Below are 9,406 nucleotides of genomic sequence, written 5' to 3'. Positions count from 1 at the left end.
ATGCAGCCCTAGAGCGCATGGAGCTGAATCGGGCTTCTGGACAGGACAGAGCTTCTCTATAATCTGAGCTCCGGTGCCTGAGATCGTCCCTCTGCACTTGTTTCATGCTGAACTCTCATGGCAGCAACTCGGCTCTTTCTGCGGCGGTTAACATGTGAAAGCTTTCCGAACAGAAATCCCAAATTTGTCATGATTGCAGGTTCTCGGTGGCAGGCACAGTGTGTAGCGGTTTGTGGTTTGCTGTGGTTAGAGCCAGGCTTCCTGCCAGAGCAGCAGGGTGCCAGAGCACAGCACAGCATAGCACAGAAGAACACAGCAGAGCACAGCACAGCAGAACACGGTACAACACCGCACAGCACAGCAGAACACAGCGCAGCAGAACACAGCAGAACCCAGTAGAACGCAGCACAGCAGAACACAGAGGAACACAACAGAACACAATACAGCAGAACACAGCAGAACACAGCAGAACACAATACAGCAGAACACAGCAGAACACAGCACAGCAGAACACAGCACAACACAATACAGCAGAACACAGCACAACACAGCAGAACACAATACAGCAGAACACAGCGGAACACAGCACAGCAGAACACAGCAGAACACAGCACAGCAGAACACAGCACAACACAGCACAGCAGAACACAGCACAGCAGAACACAGCGGAACACAGCACAGCAGAACACAGCACAGCAGAACACAGCGGAACACAGCACAGCAGAACACAGCACAACACAGCAGAACACAATACAGCAGAACACAGCAGAACACAGCAGAACACAATACAGCAGAACACAGCACAACACAGCAGAACACAATACAGCAGAACACAGCGGAACACAGCACAGCAGAACACAGCAGAACACAGCACAGCAGAACACAGCACAACACAGCACAGCAGAACACAATACAGCAGAACACAGCGGAACACAGCACAGCAGAACACAGCAGAACACAGCACAGCAGAACACAGCACAACACAGCAGAACACAATACAGCAGAACACAGCGGAACACAGCACAGCAGAACACAGCAGAACACAGCACAGCAGAACACAGCACAACACAGCAGAACACAATACAGCAGAACACAGCAGAAAACAGCACAGCAGAACACAGCAGAACACAGCACAGCAGAACACAGTACAGCAGAACACAGTACAGCAGAACACAGTACAGCAGAACACAGCAGAACACAGTACAGCAGAACACAGCACAGCAGAACACAGTACAGCAGAACACAGCACAGCAGAACACAGTACAGCAGAACACAGCAGAACACAGTACAGCAGAACACAGTACAGCAGAACACAGCAGAACACAGTACAGCAGAACACAGCACAGCAGAACACAGCACAGCAGAACACAGCACAGCAGAACACAGCACAGCAGAACACAGTACAGCAGAACACAGAGTGGAGAATAGAGTAGAGAGGAGCTGCTCTACTGTAGGATCTATAAAGGTGTTTCAGTATTCTACATTGTTCTCCCCCCCCCCCCCTCTCTCTCTCTCTCTGTCTCTCTCTGTCTCTGTGTGTGTGTGTGTGTGTGTGTTGGGTGTAAAACCACAGCAGCAGAAGGTATAAAGTTAAGGTATAAGGTTACTCTATCTATCTATCTATCTATCTATCTATCTATCTATCTGTCTATCTATCTGTTTATCTATCTGTCTGTCTGTCTGTCACTTAACTACTCTATGCCTTTGAGACTGTGAGGCTGCTACACACACACACACACACACACACACACACACACACACACACAGCTTGTGTAGCGTTGCTCAACAGGAAATGTTTGTAGATAAATTGTCATGTTACTTACAAACGTTATCAAAATATCAAAATTCCACTGAAAGTGTGACAACAATAAAGCAATCATTTCCATCTCAGCACTGCAGTGAGGACAGACTCTGTGCTACAGTCCAGCAAAGAAAAGACGCTGTCTCTCACACCATTTCCTCAGTGCTAATGTTAATGTTAATATTTATGTGCTGTCTATATAAATTTGCATTTACAACAGACCCCCACTGGCCTGATCCATAATGTGTCCAAAGTATAGATATATCCAAATGTCTTTAGGCTTTAATTCCTGTCTGAGCTGGAGTCATGCTCCATTAATGATTCACAACCCTATAGTGATGTCAGAACTCTCGAGAGGTCTAGCTGTCTAGAAAATCAGTCAATCTGTCTTAATGATCGAGTGAACAACTGCCCGTTTCCACCCACAGAATTTTAATTATTTAAGTAATGAGAAATTGAAATATAAATCTGAACAGTAATGGTCTGCACTTATAAAGCGCTTCGAATTCACTGGTTCGAATTCACCCATTCACACACACTCACACACGAATGGTAGCAGAGCTGCCATGCAAGGCGCTAACTTGCCATCAGGAGCAATTTTGGGTTCAGTGTCTTGCCCAAGGACACTTCGACATGTGGAGTCATGTGGGCCGAGAATCGAACCGCCAACCCTACGATTAGTGGACAACCCGCTCTACCACCTGATCCACTGCCACACAGTACATCATGTTCTGACTGATTACACACTCCTGGCTGTGTGAGTGATTGTGTAATAATATTCACCTCTTTGTGAGGATCAAGTGTCCCCATAGTGATAGAAAAACATGATCGTGTTCTATCAGGAAACATTTAACTTGGGTTAGGCATAGCACTATTTATCAGCAATTGAAAAAGAAGCTTGTGTGTGTGTGTGTGTGTGTGTGTGTGTGTGTGTGTGTGTGTGTGTGTGTGTGTGTGTGTGTGTGTGTGTGCGCGCGTAGCAAAACCCCCCATAATCGTAGTCTACTTCATTGAGTGCTGTAGTAACAGTACAGATCATTTCTTTGTAGTTACTAAAGCTAAGGTTAGGGTTGGATTTAGGATTACATAGGTAGTTATGTACGTACAGTATAAACACTATATATGTATAATCATACAGCACTGTGCAAAAGTCTTAGCACCCCTTTTTTTTTTACTACAAACTTTGTTATAGATTTAAATTTTGTGACTTGAGTCAGTACAAAACATTTTATGTAAGAGACAATAAAAAAAAAAAAAAATAATAATAATAAAACAAAACATAATGAAGGCTGCTGGGTTTTACTGCAAAAATAAGAAGAAAGTGTGACAGTCAAAGTGTTCAGAATAACCGTGTCTGGTTCTGTAAGATGCTCATTAAAACTTACAGCTCATTTCCTTATAAAACTGCACTAACTCTACCTGAGACTACAATATTTTTTTAAGCAAAGGGCAGTCACACCAAATATTGACTTTGTTTCATTCGTTACTGTTTAGTGATCTTTATAGTATTTTTTTTTTTTTTTTAACGGGGAAACATTTCATTTCAATATTTTTAAAGACATCTTTGCTCTACAGAATTTCTTTTGCACAGTTCTGTATCTCCTGGAAAATCAATAGAACAAAGGGTTAATACCTGCTTCTTCATGAGTTTGCGTTTATCATCCACTACGTGGCGCTGTTTCCTCTCTCAGTGTGTGTCACAGTCAGCATTTTTATTGAAGTGCTGTGAACAATATTTAATTCCTCCAGCAGATGGAAGTATTACCATTCTTACAGAGACTGAGCATACAACACACACACACACACACACACGCGCGCGCGCGCGCACAAACTTACTTAATGTACATTAGCATTAGTTGAATCTTTTTTTTTTTAACCAAATACACCATCAATTGTCAAAGAATATGATTTTAGATGTAATATTGTTGTGCTTGTTGCCATGAATTCATGATAAGTTTGAGATCATGAAATCATGGCCACGAATATTTGCATAATTTTTTGATAAATGTATCATTTTATTTACACCCTCAGATCTGATTTGGAGAAGATTTTGCTAAAGCAGTAACGCAGCTGTGTGTTATTCTCCCTGAACCTTTTGAACAGGATGATCGGTGTCAATTGTTTTGTCTTCTGGGAAACATGGAAATATCTTGTGTAGTTTCTGAAGGGAGTTACTAAATTTTAAACAAAATAATAACATTTTACACCGATCATCCTGTTCAAAAGTTTACACCCCCCTGGCTCTTAATGTATCGCGTTGCCTTCTTGAGCATCAGTGACTGTTTTCACCTATTGTAATAGTCGTGTACGAGTCCCTCAGTCGTCCTCAGTGTGAAAAGATGGATCTCAACATCATATACTGTAGTCACCATTGGAAAGGAATGAAATATGCAGAAGATGCTGGAAAAGTAAAGAGTGTGCAGGACCTGGAGGATTTTTCTGAACAGTGGGCAGTTTAACTGCTCAGGACAAACAAGGGACTCATGAAGAACTCTCACAAAACAAACACAGTCGCTGATCATCCAGGAAACAACACACGGTATTAAGAATCGAGCGTGTGTAAACTTTTGAACTGGTTCATTTGTGTAAATTCAGTTATTATTGTGTCTTGTGGACTAGATGTAAACATCTGTAATGTGAGATAGCTTATTCAGGGCAGAACTAAATATAAAGCAATGCAATTTTTATGATCCTTCTAACCTTTTTCATTTAAAAAAAATAGTAAATTCTTAACATTTTGCAGATTCTGCAAGACGTATGTAAACTTATGACCGCAACTGTATGTCAGTTTTTCCAGACCTTTTTTTATGTCACTGGACCCTAAATCTAAATTTTAGTTGAATATGCCTGGAGCATTTCCCGGAGTATTTCACCTGCTCCTGTTAAATACCTGGAGGTCACATATTAAGTGTGACAATATTAAGTAGCAGGCTCATGTTACACAGTTCTTCCCCATGACTTCAGTATCTCGTGGCTACAAGATGAGGCATTTAGTTCAGCTAGAGTGCTGCATTCGAATAGAGATTGTGACTCTTAATTCCTGACCGCAGACAAGGAAAAACCAAAGAAACCCCTCTCTTCAACTCGAAATCCCTACTCATGAACTCAGGGTCGTCTTCTCAATTACGACTTCTTCCAAGTTCAGGGAGTGACCTCAAATCAACACGGCTGCACACAGCATCAGACATAAACGGGAAAACTGTATTTCCGATAGGTTAGAAAAGTCACAGCACACTAAGTTTGCTTAAGGTCTGTGTTGAGTCTGGTGCATGTATAACCCCAGTTCAGAAAAAGTTGGGACAGTATGGAAAATGCAACAACAAACAAAAAGAATCATTTGAAAATTCAGTTCACCCTGTACTATATTGAAAACGCATTATTAACACATTATTTGAGGTTTTATTTTGTGAATTTAATTTATTTTTGAAAATATACACTCATTTCAAATGTGATGACTGCAACACACTCCAAAAAAGTTGGGACATTCGACGGTTTACCCCTGTGTAACATCTCCTTTTCTTTTAACAACACTTAATAAGTGCTTGGGCGCTGAGTGAAGACACTGAGTGAAGACACCAGTTGGTTATGTTTAGCAAGTGGAATTTTCCCCCATTCATCCATTATGCATTTCTTCAGCTGCGCAACTGTATGGGGCCTTCATCGCCTTATTTTGCACTTCATAATGCACCACACATTCTCAATGGGAGACAGGTCAGGACTGCAGGGAGGCCATGCTAGCATCCGCACTCTCTGCTTACGCAACCATGCGCTTGTAATCCGGGCAGAATGTGGTTTGGCGTTGTCCTGCTCTGGATGACAGCATATGTTGCTCCAAAATGTGTACATATCTTTCTGCATTAATGCTGCCCTCACAGATGTGCAATGGGCACTGACACGCCCCATACCATGACAGACGCTGGCTTTTGGACCTGACGCTGATAACAGCTTGGATGGATGGTCCTTTTCCTCTTTGGCTCGGAGAACACGACGGCTGTTTTGTCCAAAAACTATTTGAATCGTTGACTCGACGGACCACAAAACACTAGTCCAGTGTGCTACTGTCCATCTCAGATGAGACCGAGCTCAGAGAAGTGGGCGGTGCTTCTGGACAGTGTTGATGTACGGCTTCTGCTTTGTATAGTAAAGCCTTAACTTGCATCTGTGGATGCAGCGGCGAATGGTGTCGACCGACAACGGTTTACCAAAGTATTCCCGAGCGCATGTCAGGATCTCCATTACAGACTCATGACGGTTTTTAAGACAGTGACGTCTGAGGGATCGGAGATCACACACATTCAGAAGTGGTTTTCAGCCTTGCCCTTTATGCACCGAGATTTGATCAGATTCCTTGAATCTTTTAATTATATTGTGCACTGCAGAAGGTGAAATGCCCCAAATCCTACCGATTTGTCTTTGAGGAATGTAGTTCTCAAAGTGTTGGATTATCCGCTGACGCATCTGTTGGCAGATTGTTGAGCCCCGACCCATCCTTACTCTTGAAGGACTAGGCCTATTTTGGAGGCTCCTTATATACTATGATTAGACGATTGCCTCACCTGTTTCACATCACCTTCTTATTTCAACTTCTCACATCCCTATTAGTCCTAAATTTCCCCTGTCCCAACTTTTTTGGAATGTGTTGCATGCATCAATTTCAAAACAAAGGTTTATCTTCAAAAAACTATGCGTAAAACATCAAATACATTGTCTTTATGGGTTTTTTAGTTTGAATATGAGTCAAAGTACATTTACACATCACGCCTCTTTGTTTTTATTACCGTTCTGTAGCTTGAAAGCTCTAGGCGGAGTAATGTTTAGAGATTTTGGGTCTCATTATAATAATCATCATCATCATCACCATGATCATGCCTTTTCTCTGTCTTCCCTTTCACTCAGAAAGGCCATGTTGTGTAAGAAAAGCGTGTTATAATTTCCCTTGTCTGTGACTGCTGAGCTACAAGAACTTATGCGACTTTTATTTACAGATGAGTGGAGAAATTGCGTGTTGCGTAAATTGTGTAGGTTCGATGTCTTCCCTAAGACTGGCAAAGGCTTGTTCTGGGTCGTTAGGGTGAGGCTTTGTTTTGCCCAAGAAGCTATAATTACGCTTTTCTTATAAAAAGAAAAAAGCTCCACCACCCGCACACACAATAAAAGTTTTTTTCTTTTCAAATCGAGATGTGGCAGTAATGTACAATGAGGTGTAGGAATCGTATTTTCATTCTTTTGTGTTTGGGCAAATTCTCTGAATAGTGACAGAACCACCTTTGCTTTTGTCAACCGAGTGTGAATGCACAAGTATTCTCTTTACTGAATAAACATTTACATTACAGTTGTATTTCTTCATTTTAAACAGGCTTTTATCCAAAGCCATTTACAAGTGACGGAGAATACAGTCTAAGCACAGAGCTGTTAAAGGAGCTGATAGTGATATAATCACCACATGAAGATGTGTCCACCAGTTGACCAGAAACAAGTGTCAGAGACGGAACATGGAGAGCTACAATTAAACACACACTCACACCCTTACACGGATAGACACAAAGAAGGTAAACATGAGGGATGGAGAAAGAAGCAAAAAAACAAACACAAACAGACAATATGGACATTTTATATAGAATTCAACTCAAATGGAGGAAACTAGTCGCAATATTTAAGTGGAAGGTAAAAACTGCCCACCTTTAAATGTCCTCAAGTCATATTCAGTGTTCAATGTTTTTAATATATGAAATGAACAGTCAGGATGTGTTTTGTTTTGTTTTTTCTTTCTCATGTTCTCACTTTGGAGGTTCCAACGGTCAGGGTTAGAGGAAGGGTTAGTTAATATTCCAATCACTTCATTTGTATGAAATCAAATGAAATCCAATCACATCACCCGGGTTTATTTAATCCGTAAGAATTTTCCATGAAGTCGGTCATTACTCTATGAAGAGAAAATGAGAGTAAAGATCAAGACAGGTGAACACGACAGGCCTAGGTGTTATAGGAAAATGAGCAACGACTGGGATGGTGTTGTAGCTACAGACTGATGTGAAGTTGATTTGAAGCTGCTAATGCTAATGAATGATGGGGTTTTTTCCCCTCGTATACCACGGCAATTTGCCAAAAATGACATTTAATAATCATACTGTTCAGCTTTTTTTTTTTTATCCATTTATAGCTACATTTAATATTGTGAGACAAGTCAGTTCCTGTTACAGCAGCTGTAAATTGCTGTCCCCTCACCAGTCACTCCCCGCTCTCTATTTTGTAGTTAATAAGACAAAAAAAATGCAGCTTGTCAAAACATGGGAAGCAAAGAAGTGCTCTGGCTTGAAGACTTTCCTACAGAGAAAAACATACTGACTGTTACAACGCACTGACACTGGAGACTCCTTCCATAAATGTTGAATAAACATAAACAGAAAACATCACCATATCAACGTTTATATTTAATTAATTAATTTATTTTTTACATTTTCTTTTAGACTTAGCTGTGCCTTTGATTATGTAGGGCTTTACACTTAGATTATGTGGGGCGTGCATCTTACAACTACACATGTAAGTTACTATAGAAACGATAACGTTTTTAGTTAGTCCAAGTGCATTAACATAAAAGCTGTGATTTGAACTATCGTCAAAGCTGCTGTTGTAGACAATTAATTAACACCTTCTGACCAATCAGATTCGAATTCAACAGTTTAAATCCAATAACAAAGCACATGTATTAAATACCTCAAATATTAAATAAATCATCAGTTGATATCGCTCAGCTGCTTGAACTGGTCTATAAAAAATAAAAATAAAAAACCTTTACCATGAAATAGATGCCCCTGTGACCCTTTCTTGATCCTTGTCCCTCTCTCTCACGCACACACACTCACACATGTGCATACACACACAACTTTGATAACGCCGTCTTGATAGTCAGTGTCTGTCCGGGGATCTTGATGTGCCATTCAAATGTGTTCTCGTCCGCGTCTTTTCCTCTTACAGCCATCTATCATAACAAGCAGCACAAGTGCCTTTTTCACTGCTCCTCTCCGCTGCTGCTTATGCAAATTGCATTTGCATGAAACCCTGTTGCCTCACGGGCCCTTCCTGTCCTGAGGAACACTTGGCAGTTTATGAGGCTACACACACTGAGGCTACAGTTTGGACCGAGGCCTAAATACTGAAAGCGAATGGAGCTGCCACTGCTGCTGGAAATGAATCCCACATGTCCGGTTCACCGTCTCGGCCCGAGCACATCGCGTGTCGTTATTCACATTACAACTGGAGTAATGTGATGGCATGTTGGGCTAGTCGTCAAGAAAAAAGCTCAACTTAACTGCAATACTAAGTAGATGTCCATATTTCATTTTAAATACGGAGTACCTGACAACCGAGAAATGTTAAGTTAGTTAAGAAACGACGAGAAAATTCGGACAGCGTTAAGTCTGCTATCGCTTGAGCAGCTGAATAAAAGATTGAGCTTCTTCCTTGAACCAGACTAAATACAATACCATTCCTCCTCCAGACATTAATCTGCCACTGAGGTGCCTGTGCGTAGCAAGAAATGTGATTTAAAAGGCTACAGTGGAAAAATAACAGTCAAATTCAATATGATGATAAAAGAGCAGGGCA

This window comes from Ictalurus punctatus, chromosome 27 (genome assembly GCF_001660625.3).
Source record: "Ictalurus punctatus breed USDA103 chromosome 27, Coco_2.0, whole genome shotgun sequence".
Classification (NCBI taxonomy): domain Eukaryota; kingdom Metazoa; phylum Chordata; class Actinopteri; order Siluriformes; family Ictaluridae; genus Ictalurus; species Ictalurus punctatus.
The sequence above is the reverse complement of the archived record's forward strand: the minus strand, read 5'-3'. Positions refer to the sequence as shown.